The sequence below is a fragment of the Ambystoma mexicanum genome, chromosome 9, assembly GCF_040938575.1.
Source record: "Ambystoma mexicanum isolate Mex_15411 chromosome 9, UKY_AmexF1_1, whole genome shotgun sequence".
NCBI classification, from domain to species: domain Eukaryota; kingdom Metazoa; phylum Chordata; class Amphibia; order Caudata; family Ambystomatidae; genus Ambystoma; species Ambystoma mexicanum.
The window spans coordinates 542,905,390-542,920,660 of record NC_090931.1 but is presented as its reverse complement, the minus strand read 5'-3'; the positions used below and the strand labels follow the sequence as shown (position 1 = coordinate 542,920,660).

Sequence of the window (15,271 nt, the reverse complement as noted above, 5' to 3'; positions counted from 1 at the left end):
TGTACAGCGATAAGGACAAGGTTGCCCTTCCCCCCAGCGGATGACCCAGCGGAGCCTGGACCTTCAGGAAGCACTCCAAGCAAGCAGAGGAGAACTCCTCCCCACCGCCCATCCAGCCGGCGCGGCCCTCACAGCCTTCATCTCCTTCCCCGGATCCGAGGGATGACACAGGAACAGAGACGGCCACGACGGATGACGACAGTGGTGACGATGGGATGGGCCTCCCATCACCACCTGGTTGGGCCTCTCTGCCCGACAAAATTGGCTCCTTCCATGCCATGATCGACAGGGCATCCGAGCTCTTCCAGCTCTGCCCCGTAGAACAGAAGAAGGAAGGTTTCCTCTATCAACGGCATGAGGCCAAGAGGAAGACAGTCCTCTCGGTACCCTTACTTGATGACATCTGGGACGAGGGGCTGGAGCTCCTGAAGAACCCATCCACGACCCCAGCCAAGAAAGACCGGTACGAGAAGAAGTACCGGGTCCCGGATTCCGCTCCCATCTGCCTTAGGATGCAGCCGACCCCGGATTCGGTCATCTCGGCGGCAGCCAAGAAGAAAGCGGTGGGGGCGAGAGCTTCAACTTCGACCTCCCTGCCGGATGGCGAAGGGAAGAAATTGGATGCCATGGGATGACGGGTCATCTCGTCAGCGGCGACGACGATAAAAGCGGCCACCCCTCTGCTGCACTTCCTCCCGGACGACAAGAGGGCTGAGGCCCTGGATATCCTTCAGGAAGGTGAGTTGGTGTCGAACCATGCCTTAACGGTGGCCACGGACATTGCTGACACCGGCTTACGCCAGATGGGCAACAGTGTTTGCCTTCGCCGGCGTGGTTTGCTCAAGGCAACCGATTTCTGCCAGGACGTGCAAACCAGAGTTTTGGACATGCCTTTCGACGGAAACAACCTGTTTGGCAAGACAGTGGACGAGTCACTGCAGGCCATCAAGGCCGACACAGACGGCGCAGGCCTTGGGGGTTTTGCAGCAACGACGGCCGCTCTTTTGGAACTCCGGAGGCAAGCAAGGTGCCTCCAAAGGATTCGGTGGCGGCTCCTCGACGTACCGCCAGGCGGCCCGCTCTTCATCGCAGGAAGCCTACAGAGGATGCGGAAAGTCAGGAGGATCTCGTCGTCGTCAAGGAGGCCAAGGCGTCAAGGCAGCTGCCAAGCAGGACTGAACCGGCCGTATGTCATGATCACGGCAAAGGGTTCCAGAGTAACCCCAAAAAAGAACTGGACATCAGCCTATCATTGCTGGATAGCGGGGAGGCAACATAGTGTAGTGTAGTGGGTGGGCATGTATAGCCACTTCCGGACTCCACAACATGGCTGCCCTAATTGTTCTCCAGTCTGTGTAGCGCAGTCTAGTTGTCAACACTCCATGACATGAGTGTGTGCTCCGGGCTTTGCGTCTCATCTGTAGTAATGCTTACCGATGTCTAGTTATCCCAGTCAGACCGTACATTTATATTATTGAAGTAAACCAAGTTTATAGACCACGGTACCATTGTTGGCCCCTGCGCACAGTAGGTTACATAGCTTAATGACAGAAACTTGGTAATTACGTCTTCTGTCACTCACAGCAAGTTGTTCCCGTTTGTGCTCTTTCGTTCCTGTCCGGCGGAGTGCGTTACGAGCGTCTTGTTCTCTAAAACGTGAAGCATTGGTCTTCTCACGTGAAGCATTGTTCCTCACGAGTCTTCGCCACAGCAAATATTGCCATTATTTTTACATATACCAAAGCAGGGATTCCATAGTTGAATTTTCGAGTGTTTGCGCGCAGGCGTTTCATTACGCTGTTGTGATGTGGAAAGAATGTTTGCCTTCCGTTACCTTATTCACCAGTGCTAGTTAGAAGGAGCGCCTCTTTTCCAATTTCTTAGCCTTTTTCTCTTCCTAATTTTAACACACGCACTGCACATCAGCTGGGGAAATTCAGGCAGTTGTAGTATAGTTGCGCTATTTGTAGCAATTCCATTTATCCCCCGTTGAGACAGTCACCAGTGTAAATTCAATAGGAAGTTCCCACAGCAGTTAAACCATTATCCATTTTGGTCACATTCAAGCACTAGTCAGTTAGAGGCAAATAGCAGGAATTCTGTCCTGATTCATAGTTACCATCTGTCCGTAGTGTCACATTAATCTTCCACAAATTAATTTAGTTAATCTTCGTAACCAAGTGCGGTGCTCTGCTCTCCACACCAACAGTGACATTCTTCAGAACTCAGCGCCCTTGCACAGATGCAGGATGGAGAGCTCATCCAAAAAGAATACTAGGTAATACATCAGAAAAAAGAAGAGGGTCTTGCAATTAAAACTTTTAATAGTCCTGTTGTTAATTGAGGGTTGCATCACACACCATTTTAAAGAGGATTTTTCTGTGTGTTAATAGGTTAACCTGATCATATAAGAAGTGTAGAGAGTAAAGCATTGCTAGCCAAGAAGAGTCATAGAAGTAGTTCCAGTGTCCCCCCCCGCAGAGTCAAGGTAAGCGTTAAACTGCAGCGTCGGGCCCCCACCTGAGCACCCCAGTGGGAGGCCGGCTGGCGAAGTTCGTCAGCGTGTGGGAGTCCATCTCCACTGACCGATGGGTGCTGGATGCCCTGGCCTGCGGGCAGACTCTCGAGTTTCTAAAGAAGTGCCCTCGCATTCCTCCCGTGGCCAGGAAGGAAAACCACGTCCCTCAAATGCTGCTGGAAGTAAGGGCGATGCTGAAGAAAGGAGCCATCAAGCTCCTCCCAAAGAGGCTCCGGGCTTCCGGAGTGTACTCGCGATACTTCCTCATAAGAAAAAAGACCCGCTGCTGGCGACCCATCCTGGACCTTCGTCGTTTAAACAAGTACATCAAGTCTCAGAAATTCTGGATGGTCACCCTCCAGCACGTGCTGGGACAGCTGGAGGAGGGCGAGTTCCTATCGTCGCTGCACTTGGAGGATGCCTACTTCCACATCCCCGTTCTAAAGGGGCATCGAAAATTTCTCAGATTCGTAGTCCAAGGACGGCACTACCAGTTCAAGGCCCTCCCCTTCGGAGGGCCTTGAACTGGTAATGGCCAGGGTATTCACCAAGTGCCTAGCACCAGTGGCGGCGCGGCTGCGCCTGCAGGGGATCCACGTCTACCCCTACATGGACGATTGGCTCATCCAATCATCCAAGCAAAGGCAAGAGAACTCGCCATCGAGCACAACGCGAAGACCGTCCAGCTGCTCACGGATCTGGGATTTTCCATCAACTTCGTGAAATCCGACTTGGTTCCGTCGTAAGCCGCACTGTTCCTGGGAACCAGGCTTGACACAGTGGCACGATTGGCCTCCTCGTCGAAGGAAAGGACAAAGGCCATCCTGGGCAAGGTGCAATGGCTGTCGACCATGGACAAGGCCAGGGTAAGGTCCATCAAGTCCCTTCTCGGCATGATGTCCTCGTGCATCTACCTCGTGCGCCTGTGCAGGCTGCGGATGCGTCCACTACAAGAGTTCCTCGACGCCCGTTGGTTGCAAGCGGTGGGCAGCTTCGAAGACAGGATCTCGCGCAACGAGACCTTCCGCCAAGCAAACCAGTGGTGGGGCACCCGCACGCATCTCGCGGCAGGTATGGACTTCCAGACCCCGGCACATCAGGAGACGGTGACGACGGATGCCTCCTTGGAGGGATGGGGAGTGCACACCGGAGATCTCTACGCAAGAGGCCTTTGGCTCCCGGAGGAGAGGTCACTTCACATCAACGTCCTGGAGCTCTGAGCCGTGTTCCGGGCCCTCAGGTCATTCCTTCCCACCCTCAAGGGCAAGGTGGTGAGGGTCTTCACCGACAACACCACCACGATGTTCTACATCCGGAAGTAGGGAGGCACCAGATCCCCAGCCCTATCCAAGGAGGCCCAGGATCTGTGGCACTGGGCCGTCGCCCAAGGGATGTTTCTGGTACCCTTCCACCTGGCAGGAATAAAGAACACCATCACCGACTCACTCAGCAGGGAGCTGCGCTCGTGCCAACGAGTGGGAACTGCGACAGGATCAAGTGGATCTGCTATTCCAACGATGGGGCAATCCCCAGATCGACTTATTCGCGACGGTGACGAACACCAAGTGCCGGAGGTTCGCCAGCAGGTTTCCCCAGCCGGGGAGCATGGGCAATGCCTTCTCATTCCCCTGGGCCGGCCTGTTCCTCTGTGTTCCTGCTGTTACCGTTGCTGCTGCGGCTCATCAACCAACTCAGACGGTCCCGGTGCAGGATGATCCTCGTCGCACCGGTGCGGCCGAGATAAATCTGGTTCCCGGACCTTCTGGACATGTCAGCGTCCCCCCCCCCAGTCAAACTGCCGACGGACGTGGATCTCCTCTCCAGAGAAGGAGGCGCCATCCTCCGCCATGACCCGGGGTCGCTGAACTTGTAGCCCTGGCTCCTGCAGCACTAGAGTTTGGAGGGTACGATATCCCGGCAGACTGCAAGGAGATGCTTGCAAAGGCCAGGGCGTCCTCAACTCTCAAGTGCTATGGACACAAATGGAAGAGGTTTTCTGTCTGGTGCCGGGCACAGAAGATTAACCCTCTGCGGATTACGGCACCTCAAGCGCTGCCGTACTTGCTATCGCTGGCCAAGGCGGGGCTGGCCTGTGCCTCCATCAAGATCCATCTGGCAGCTATCTCCCGCTACACCAGAACTCCGGGGCGCTCATCCCTGTGGTCCCATCGCCTGGTGAAGGAGTTCACGAAGGGACTGTTCTGATCGTTCCTGCCGGTGAAGGCTCCGGCGCCAGCGTGGGAGCTCAACGTGGTGCTGACCAGGCTCATGGGGCCGCCATTCCAGCCTCTGCATTCGGCACAGTTGAAGTTCCTATTGTGGAAAACAGCGTTTCTTGTGGCCATCACCTCCACACGACGAGTGGGAGAGATCCAGGCCCTCTCCTGCAAGCCCCCATACCTGACTTTCCACGAGACGAGGGTGGTGCTGAGGACGCACCCCTCCTTCATGCCCAAGGTGCCGTCGGACTTCCATCTCAATGAGCCCTTGGTGTTAACTGTTTTCTTCCCGTCGCCTTCGTCGCCGGCCAAGAGGACTTTTCACTCGCTTGATGTGGCTAAAGTGCTGAAGTTCTACGTGGACCGTACAAAGAGTTTTCGGAAGACATCAAAGCTGTTTGTGAACTTTGGACCTGTGAACCAAGGGAAGGCCCTCTCAAAGGCTTCCATCTCCAGATGGCTCTCCGGCTGCATCATGCACTGTCACCGGTTGGCAAACCGACCGTTGCCCGGCTGTCCGAGAGCCATTCGACCAGAGCGATCGCTGCTACCACGGCATTCCTATCTGGTGTACCCCTGCTGGACATCTGCAGGGCTGCTACGTGGAAGTCGACGCACACCTTCAAGAGATTCTACTGCGTCGACCGGGATTCTAGGGAAGAGTCCAGTGTCGGCCAGGCAGTGCTGCGCAACCTGTTCGCCTGAAGGTGGGCCTGGTGAGGAGGTAAGAGATGTTTAATGTTGAGTTCATGAAATGCTTAATGTTGAGCCTTTGCCACTTCCCGTGGTTGTGCATGTGTGTACTGCTATGTATTCTTGTATTCATGAGCATGTGAATCCATGCCAGACCCCATGCTGGAGAAGGAACAAGTTACTTACCTGTAACTGTTGTTCTGCGGCATGGGTCTGGCATGGATTCACATGCGAACCCTCCCTCCTACCCCTCTGCGGCTCTTGACTTGGCCCTACTGCCACTTTACGTGCTACCAAATCCGAAGATGGCTGCCAGAGGAGGGGCTTAGGTAGAGGGCAGTCATTGGCTGGGGGCAGTATGACCCAGAGACCAGAGATTGGTTATTAGGAGAAAGGCAGTTCAGAAACGAAACTGAAACTGATTTTTTCTTTACCGAGGATTCCCAGCCTGACGACGGGGAATATTCATGAGCATGTGAATCCATGCCAGACCCATGCTGAAGAACAACAGTTACAGGTAAGTAACTTGTTCCTTATGCTCACCTGGTATCCACAGGGATGCCACCCATCCCTGGTTGGATGATTTGCACACTCGAACCCGCTCACGGTCCCTTGGTAAGGCCTCTGGTTAAAGATGTGTCTGCAATATAGGAGAGCTGGATTCAATACCAGATTGTCTTTGTTTTCCCACTTCCCTTGGCCTCAACTCCTTCCTCCCCCTTATGCCCTTTCCTCACCTTAATATTGTAAAAGGTGGATGCTCTGTCCTGCTCCTAGTGGCAGGGGCCCGTAGATGTGGTTGGCGAGCAGCGACCAAGTTACTTCACTGGTGCAAACCCCCCTGTGGTAATCCAGGCCTGGTGAGACTCCGTAGGTTTGCTGCTTTACAGTCTTTATATGCAGTTCTTATGTTCCTCTTAGTTCGAATAATAATGGGCCTCAAATCCGAGTAGGGCTGTAAGGGTTAACGGTCACCGGTAACGAGACCGGTGCTGTTAATCCCTTACCGCCCTACTACGAGTTCCATTTGCGGGTCCCGTCCTTAAGGATGGGACCCGCAAAGGGACTTTAGTGCTAATAACGGTACCGTAATTTACGGTACCGTTATTAGCGCCTTCCCCATTCCCATTGAGCCCTATGGGGGCTCAAATGGGAATGGGGAAGGGCCCTGGTGAATGGGGAATTACCGGTCCCTCCAACCTTGGAATGGACCGGTAATTACTCCATTCAGCAGGGCGGAGTCGGAACGATTTTGGAGGTAGCCATGCCGCAAATAGCGGCGTGGTTACCTCCAAAGTCGGAATGAGGCCAATGTCTTGCTTCTTTCTTTTTAGGTATGGAAAGGTATTTTGGTGTTGTCGTGCAGTTTGAAGATGAGCATGGGCCGGTAGGCGAAAGTGCGGTGTTCGCGATGCTGTCCGGTGAGTAATGCGCGATGCGCTGCGCTGTTTCACCATTTATATTGCTAACCTGTGTCTTTTCTCTCCTTGCAGGTTGCAATGTTCCTCCCGAGCGCCGTAATGTTCCAGCAATGATACTGACCAGGAGATGACTACCCAGGTAAGAATTGTGTGACTTTCTTCATTCGGGAGGAAACGTGAGTAAACGCTTACTAATGCTGTCTTTCTTTCTCCTCTTCCTAGGTTATGGTTTCCAGGATGCATGCGGTGCCAGATGATCGAGTTCGTACCTTCAGGTGAGTGGAACTGAAGTCGGCGATGGATTGAAGACAGGATACTGTTCCAGGTAAGTTTCGTAGTGTTCTTTCTCTCTCTGCGGGTCCTTGGTTTCAGGTAAGCTGGCATCAAAGGACTGGACACGGTGAGCGTTACGCTGCCCACAGCAGAATAACGCAAAGCATGTTCTGCTGTTTGGGTGTGGTTTAAATAGTCTCAGGTAAAGTAGTCCAGGTAAAATAGTCCCAGGCCTGCCACACCCAAAGTAGTCCAGGTAAAGTAGTCCCCAGCTTGCCACACCCAAAAGACTCAACCGCATAGCTCAGTTCCTTGTAACTGAGCTATGTGTGTGCCTCCATGTTGGCTGAACCCCCCCCACTGTCAAAAGGTTGCAGGTGTATAAAAGGAGACAAAATGGGCAGCAACAGGAGAAACGGGGAGGCCTGTGGAAAGGAGACCAGAAAGGGACCCGTTTTCGGAAGAGGCAGCTGTGGTGGGACCTGTGGAGGAGAAAGGACGCCGGCCACAAGGCCAGAAATCCTAACCAGCCCAAGGCGAGTTGGGCCGTTGGGCTCTTGCAGGAGCTTCTGTGGCAAGAAACTAACAGCTGGATATGCGGGAACGCAGGAGAGAGCCCGAAGCAGGGCTCACAGCAGCTGGCCCACCGACCTGCAAGGCTGGAAGAAAACAGCGGGAGCCAACGGGGAAAAACGCTGAAGTCCGGTGAGTGTCGGGAGAGGCACTCGGCAGTCAGGGGCGTTCCTACCGGGTGGCAGAGAGGTAATGCTTTACCGAACTGAAGGTACTAGATGCATATTGAATACTGAACCAAATGGGAACTTGAAATTAAGCAGATTGAACACTCAAACACTGAACTGAATGAAACTTTCAAATTAAGCACATTGAATGTTTGATGAATACTGAGTGAAATTAAATCTTGCAATTAAGCTTTTTGAATATAAAATAAGTGAAGCTTTATGGGCAAAGCAAATAATAAGACAGCCAAAGGGAAAGTGCCCATAGGACAACGAAATATGAGAAAATGCACTAGTGTGGAAGAGTGCCATAGAAAGGTGGGGCAAGAGAAAGACCACCACAAAGTGAACTTTACAAATAAATGCAGTGTGGCATGGCCAAAGACTGGCAAGAAGTGTGTAACATACTGTGGCTGAGCCAGGAGGCTACTGAGGAGAAGCCAGAGAAGTGTAAATATTATCCATAAAGCCAAGAGGCCAACAAAGAAAGAGGTCCTGGTTGCACTACCTGTGATGGGTGGACCGTGTGGTCTGACAACTGCGCCTAGACCAGTGAGCCATGACCTGTGAGAACCAAAAGACCCTCAGCCCAGAAAAGCTGAACAGGAAGAGCCTGAAACACTTACAGATCTAGCCTTTGCCCAAAGGAACTACCCCTTATTAGCTAAAGCCTTTTTACAAGTGGTATCAAAGCCAGAGGGTTGTGAAAAAGGGGGACCCTTTTTTCTTTTTGAAACATGGACTTTTTTATAGAGGAGATACCACCCAAGAGGGCCCAGTAAGAACCCAATTGATAGTCCCTAAAAGTCACAAGCAGGTGATCCTAGAGATGGCCCATTCACATTTAATGGGAGGTCATCTGGGGCAGTCCAAAACTCAGACACATATAGAAAACAAGTTTTATTGTCCCGGAGTCCACGCTGGCATTAAAGACTTCATCCAAGCTTGTGTAATCTGCCAGAAAACTAGCACACATATACCACCACCAGTTCCCTTGAATCCATTACCAATAATTGAGGTTCTATTTTCCCGGATTGGTATAGACATTGTGGGACCTCTGGAAACTTCCAAATTAGGGAACAAATACATTTTGGTTATTGTAGATTACGCTGCATGTTATCCCGTTGCCTTCCCCATTAGAGCCAACAAAACCCAACAAATCCTAAAACACTTGCTCCCTTTCTTTTTTCAAGTAGGGTTTCCGAAGGAAATATTGATGGACCAGGACTCTAGTTTCATGAATAAGCTTATGGGGGAAGTTTAAAGCACTGTTGCACCTCACTACCCTTAGAACCTCTGTTTATCATCTCCAGACAGAAGGTCTTGTGGAACGATTTAACAAGACTCTTAAAACCATACTACGAAAGCTAGTTGAGCAAGATGGAAACAACTGGGATCAAATGATATCCTGGGCCTTGTTTGCAGTCCGGATAACCCCTCAGGACTCAACAGGATTTTCCCTGTTTGAACTCCTGTATGTACGAGAACCACAGGATGACCTGGATATGTTGAGAGAAACCTGGAAGGAGAGAGAGGAGGCCCCATTTCCACTTTTACAAACTGCAAATAGGTTGATAGAACACATGACGGCAGTTAGATCTTTAATCCAGACACGTATGGTTAAAGTACAGGAACAACAAAATACCTCCTATGATAAAAAGATTGCGTTCAGATCCTTTTCCATTAGTGAGAAGGTGCTCATACTATTGCCTATCTCTGAAAATAAGCTGGTGTCCAGGTGGCATAGACCATACAAGGTAGTTGAACAAATGGGTCCCTGTAATTATAAGATCTCACAACCCGGCTGCCGTCTTAAGACCCAACTCTAGCACGTTAATTTATTGGAGTGGAAAGAAAATCCTTCAGAATCCAAGACTATAATATTATCATGTCTTCTACCCGAAGACACAGAAAACAAAGCCTTAATTTCACCTGACCTCAATAATAACCAAAAGCAAGATCTGTATGACATTATCTGAACATTTCATGTGTTTCGAGAGGAGCCTGGGAGAGTCCCGGGAGGATAGCTCAGTGGCAATGTGCTTGCCTTGAAAGCAAGACCACATGAAGCAACAATGGTTCGATGCCCGGGTCCGCGCTTAGAAACCTTTGGGTATTTAAGCGCATTATAAATATCCAACTAAGACAACAAAACAAAACATTCTGTAACAGCGCCTCGATGCCCCCAGGCTGTGTGAGCGCTTAAAAAATGCAAATAAATGAATAAATAGAGTGAAAAGGCATTTATCACCACATTCGCACTCACGTAGGCAAGGTAGTACACTTGAAACCTTATCAGTTTCCTGAGGCTAGGAAAGATGCCATCATTCAGGAAGTTAAGACCATGCTAGAGGCTAACATCATCAAACCTTCCAATAGCCCATGGTCCTCTCCCATCATAATGGTGCCAACACCCGATGGAAGTTGGGGATTCTGCATAGATTTTAGGAGGTGAACGCCATCTCTGCCTTTGATGCTTACCCAATGCCTCATATCGACGATCTGATAGACTCGCTGGGTAATGCTGTCTACCCTTCAATGCTAGAGCTTTTGAAAGGATATTGGCAAGTCCCTTTGCATGCACCTTATAAAGCGAAAACAGCCTTTGCCGCTCCCTTAGCACTGTTTCATTTTAAAGTCCTGCCTTTTGGGCTGCATGGTGCTCCTGCAACATTCCAGAGACTAATGGATAAAATCTTAGAACCATACTCAGAATTTTGCAGTGCCTAGATAGATGACATTGTGATACATAGCAGGACATGGGAACATCATTTGTACCACCTTTACACAAACATGAGTGTGTTAAGGAAAGCAGGGCTGACCACTAATCCCAGACAATGCAAGCTGGCCCAGTCTGCCATAACATATTTGGGGTTCTTTGTAGGTATTGGCAATGTCCAACCACAACAAGAGAAGGTGAGAGCGGTTCTCGATACCCCCATTCCAAAAGCTAAGAAATATATAAGGGCCTTTTTGGGACTGATCAGGTATTACCAAAGATTTATTCCGAAATTCTCTAGTAAAACATCCATACTGACAGATACATTGAGAAATGCTGAGCCCCAAAAGATGAGGATGATATCTGGTATACAACCTTGAAGCAAGCCTTATATCAAAACCCCATCTTTAAAGTTGCATATTTTTCTAAAGACTTCAATCTCCAGACTGATGCTTCCTTAATCTGGTTAGGAGCTGTTCTGTCGCAAAACCATGATGGTATGGAACATCCCATTTTGTACATCAGCAGGAAGCTCTTACCCGGGGAGAAAAACCACTCGGTCATCGAGTTAGGAGTACTGGTAATCAAGTGGGCAGTAATTTGTCTAAAATATTAACTCCTGAGTCAGAAATGCCACCTAATAACAGACCACTCGCCCCCAGGTTTGGATTAGCTAGAGAAAAGAATCCAACCCTCGAGTAATACAGTGGTTCTTGGACCTGCAGTCATATTGCTTCACTGTCGGAAACCAGAAGGCTGAGATCAAGGTAACGTGAACTTCCTCTCCTGTTTTCCCTGTGAAGCACCTCGGTCCAACCTGCATTGGGGGAGGGTATGTGAGAAACCTAAGGGTACCCTCACTCCTACTCCCCTAGGATCCTTTACACAGGTGGCCATCACTTTTAGATCCTGGGTGGATTTGGGTGGAGAAGCGAAGGAAGATCACATGGGTGGAGGGTCCTTGAGGATTGGGAGTGGGGTACCCTCAGGTGAGACATGGTATTGCCCTTTCCCTGTTGACGACCAACCTAACCCTCCCCTGACTTTTATGGGCTATTATAAGCAAGCTCCCCTCATTTACCGTCATGTGACACTTGATGGTACTGAGACGAGGAAGAGGATACTGAAAATAATGAACAATATACCATGTCACCATTTTAGTACTGGGATGAGGAAGATGCCTGCAAAGTGTAGTGAAGGTCATGCATGTCCTCTTAATCATAGTCAGGCAAACCCAATTGGAAGTCCACACCTGCAATCTGGCAAAAGGTTGCAGGTGTTTAAAAGGGGACAGGTGCAGCAATAGGGGAAATAGGGAGGACTGTGGGAAGGAGACCAGCAGGAGACCCGTTTTTTAAGAGGAAGCCGTGGTGGGACCTGTGGAGGAGCCAGGATGCCGGCCAGAAGCCCAGCAAGCCTAACAAGCCCAATGCGAGTTGGGCCATTAGGCTCTGTAGGAGCCTCTGTGGCGAGAAACTATCAGCTGGAGTTCCGGGAACACAGTAGAGAGCAGGACGCTGTTCGCGTCCAGGCGAAGGCAGCAGAACAACCAGCGTGGCAAAGACAAGCCCCAAAGTGCGAGCGGGCTTGTAGCAGCTGGCCCACCGGCCTGCAAGGCAGGAATAAAGCAGAGGGAGCCAACGGGGAACCACGCCAAAGTCCAGTGAGTGTTGGGAGAGGCACTTGGCAGCTAGGGGCGTTCCTAGCGGGTGGTGAAGAGGTATTGCTTTACCAAACTGAAGGTGCTAGATGCATATTGAATACCTACCCAAATGGTAACTTAAAATTAAACCGATTGAACACTTGTTAAACATTGAATTGAACCAAACTTTACAATTAAGCACAGTGAATATTTGGTGAATACCGAGCGGAATGAAATCTTGCAGTTAAGCTTGTTGAATATAAAATTAAGTGAAGCTTTATGGTCAAAGCTAATGATAAGATGGGACAACCAAAGGGAAAGTGACAATAGGACAACAAAATATGAGAAAATGCACCATTGTGAAAGTGTGCTATAGAAAGGGGAGGGGGCCACCACAAAGTGAACTTTGCAACAACAAAAAAATGCAGTGCAGCAAGGCTAAAGACTGGTAAGAAGTGTGTGACATACTCTGCCAGAGCCAGGACGCTACCGAGGAGAAACCAGAGAAGTGTAAATATTATTATGTTAAAAAAAATAGAAGCAGCATGCCATGTTCTGACTCAATGCATCTCTCTGAGTCTATTGTACAAGAAGGATTATGCTAAATTTCACAACATCGAATATGACCACTTTTGGAGTGCTATATTTTCTGCGGAATCATTGGTTACAACTGCTGCAGTACTCCACATTTGGCAGATTGTGAAAGTCAAACTGATTGCTCCTCACCAAGCTTAAATTGTACCTAACTATTCTTTTTCAGGGCAGCCTGTTAGCCACAAGGGCCAATATCGTACTATTTTAATTGAAGAAGAATAATCAAATTAATGTTTTTTTTTTTTATTGGTGTAGACTACCTAGGCACTATAAGGCTTTTATTTATTAAACGATTAATATGATGCTATGGATGCAATCTAATATGATGTTATTAATGTACAATGATACAATGATGCTTATTTCATTTTGTATCATATTGTTATTCTTTTAACAGTGTAGTGTGAATGGTCATTTTTTTGACCATATGCACTGAAATAAAAACAACAACAAAAAATACAAATGTAATATTATCCATAAAGCCAAGAGGCCAATAAAGAGAGGGATCCCGGTTGCACGACCTGTGATGGGTGGACCGTTTGGTCTGACAACTGTGGCTAGAACAGTGAGCCATGAACGGCGAGAACCAAAAGACGTTGTGGAATAAATCAAGAAGGGTAATTGCCAGTGACTGGATGAGGCAATCCAGGAATATGGTCACGCTGACCTTGAGTTGTGTTAATTCTTTGCTTGAAAGACATAGTATAACTGGCAGAGCTGAAGTCTTCGGGAAGGGAGCCCTGAGAAGTGAGGCATTACACCTGTTGTCTTGACAACAAAGCCTCAAGACCATTTTCCTTTGAACTGTGGTTCTTGGAACTTGGTGAAAGGGAACCTCGAGGATTGTGTGGAACTGTATTACCTTGCTTGGGAGAGAGGTAATTTTGAGACTTTTGTGGAACTTTCTTGAACTTGGGAAAGGGGAGCTGAAAAGGAAGCTGAGTGCTGGAAGAAATTCTGAACTTTATGTTGATCAGTATTTCTTTGATTATTGACATCGCTACACGCTGTTTAGCTTTGGTTGTGAGGGCTTTGTATAGGTTTTGGACACAGACTGACTTTTATGTGGAACTATTTGCCTCAGACTTTCCTTAGTTTCGTTCAGGTAGGGAAATCCCACCTTAGCATAGGGCGAGTTAGGCCTTCTACCTTCCTGACATTTACTTTAATACATCAGTTTGTTTTGAACTTTGAATCTGTTGTCTGTGCCATGCTTCATGATGCCTTCACATTATCCAGAGGTGCCATATGCAGGGCAGGATTCAAAATTGAGGGGAGCTGGAAGCTATTTAGCTCCTGCTTGAAGCCTAGACGAACCTGGTTAGCTTGACACCAACAGCTACCGGGAGAAACCTTTGGCTCCCGGGGTTAACTGATGCCAAATAAACACACCTGTGTGTATTTGCGACAATTTATAAATAAACATTAGGGCACATCTATATAACATTTAAAGCATAAGGGGTATTAAATAATGGACAAAATGATATGTTTGCATTTTATGTTGTAGTTAGATTTGCGTAACACTATTTCTGATGCTTGTTAATCTGCTTAGAATCACATGCTGTGCATATGGTCCGACATCCAGTGGGTAACCGCAGAGTATTGCATCTGGTCTTTCGGGGACCGAAGGGGGACGTCGGCATAGGCATGTCTGTAACACTATCCCTATCGTGACGTGTGTAGTACCCAAAATCTCTCACGCGCTGAGGTCCCTCAGATTGTTTTTTTCTGCCCAGATAACTGGTCGCCCTATAGCGGACCTCTTACTAGAGACATTGTTTATCTTAACCGAATTGTCGGTTTATTCCCCGTTAAGTCACTTCGCCCAACAAGAACATCTTCGACAAAGACTACTGGGGAATCGTCTACGGCTGTGGATTTCGGCGCCTAAGATCCAGCGGACGGATTTTCCACGTGTACGGGCCCTCTGGCCGACCTATACAGTAGGGAGAGTGGGGTCAGGGTGGCCATATTGTTTGTCTTTCCTCCTTTCCCCTCTTTTCCCTGTTGGTCTGGTCATCCTTCCTTTTTGCTATGGAACAGACTCTTTTTAGATTCTGCCCTAAGTGTAGGGTCAGATATCCTTGGAAGGATGAACATAGGACATATAACGCCTGTCTCCCCCTAGAGCACAACGAGAAGCGGTGTGCGGCGTGCAAACTCCTTCGGCCCAAGACCCTTAAGGAGCGCCGTGTAAAGTGGTGGGCCGCATATGGTATGTCACGCGTGGAGTCCCCTTCCCCCACCGCCACGCCAGCTGAAATTGATGGGGTACTTTGGGTGACCAAACGTCCAATGGGGATGTTATAGACCTTGAGGCGGATGCGTCTAGGTCCGCCACGCCCGTCCCCGACCCTTCCAGGCTCGACTCTGGTCTTGCTACAGGGACTACACCCGGTGACAGGGGCGTACAAGCGCATCGCATTAAGCACACAACCCCTATGGCAATTTCAACGTC

General features: G+C 49.2%; 1 protein-coding gene across 1 annotated transcript in view; it reads left to right on the top strand.

Moving 5' to 3' along the window:
- LOC138488252 (uncharacterized) overlaps positions 1 to 15,271 on the top strand; it is a 2,582,589-nt gene that overhangs the window by 132,846 nt on the left and 2,434,472 nt on the right. The gene's annotated exons all lie outside the window — the stretch shown is intronic.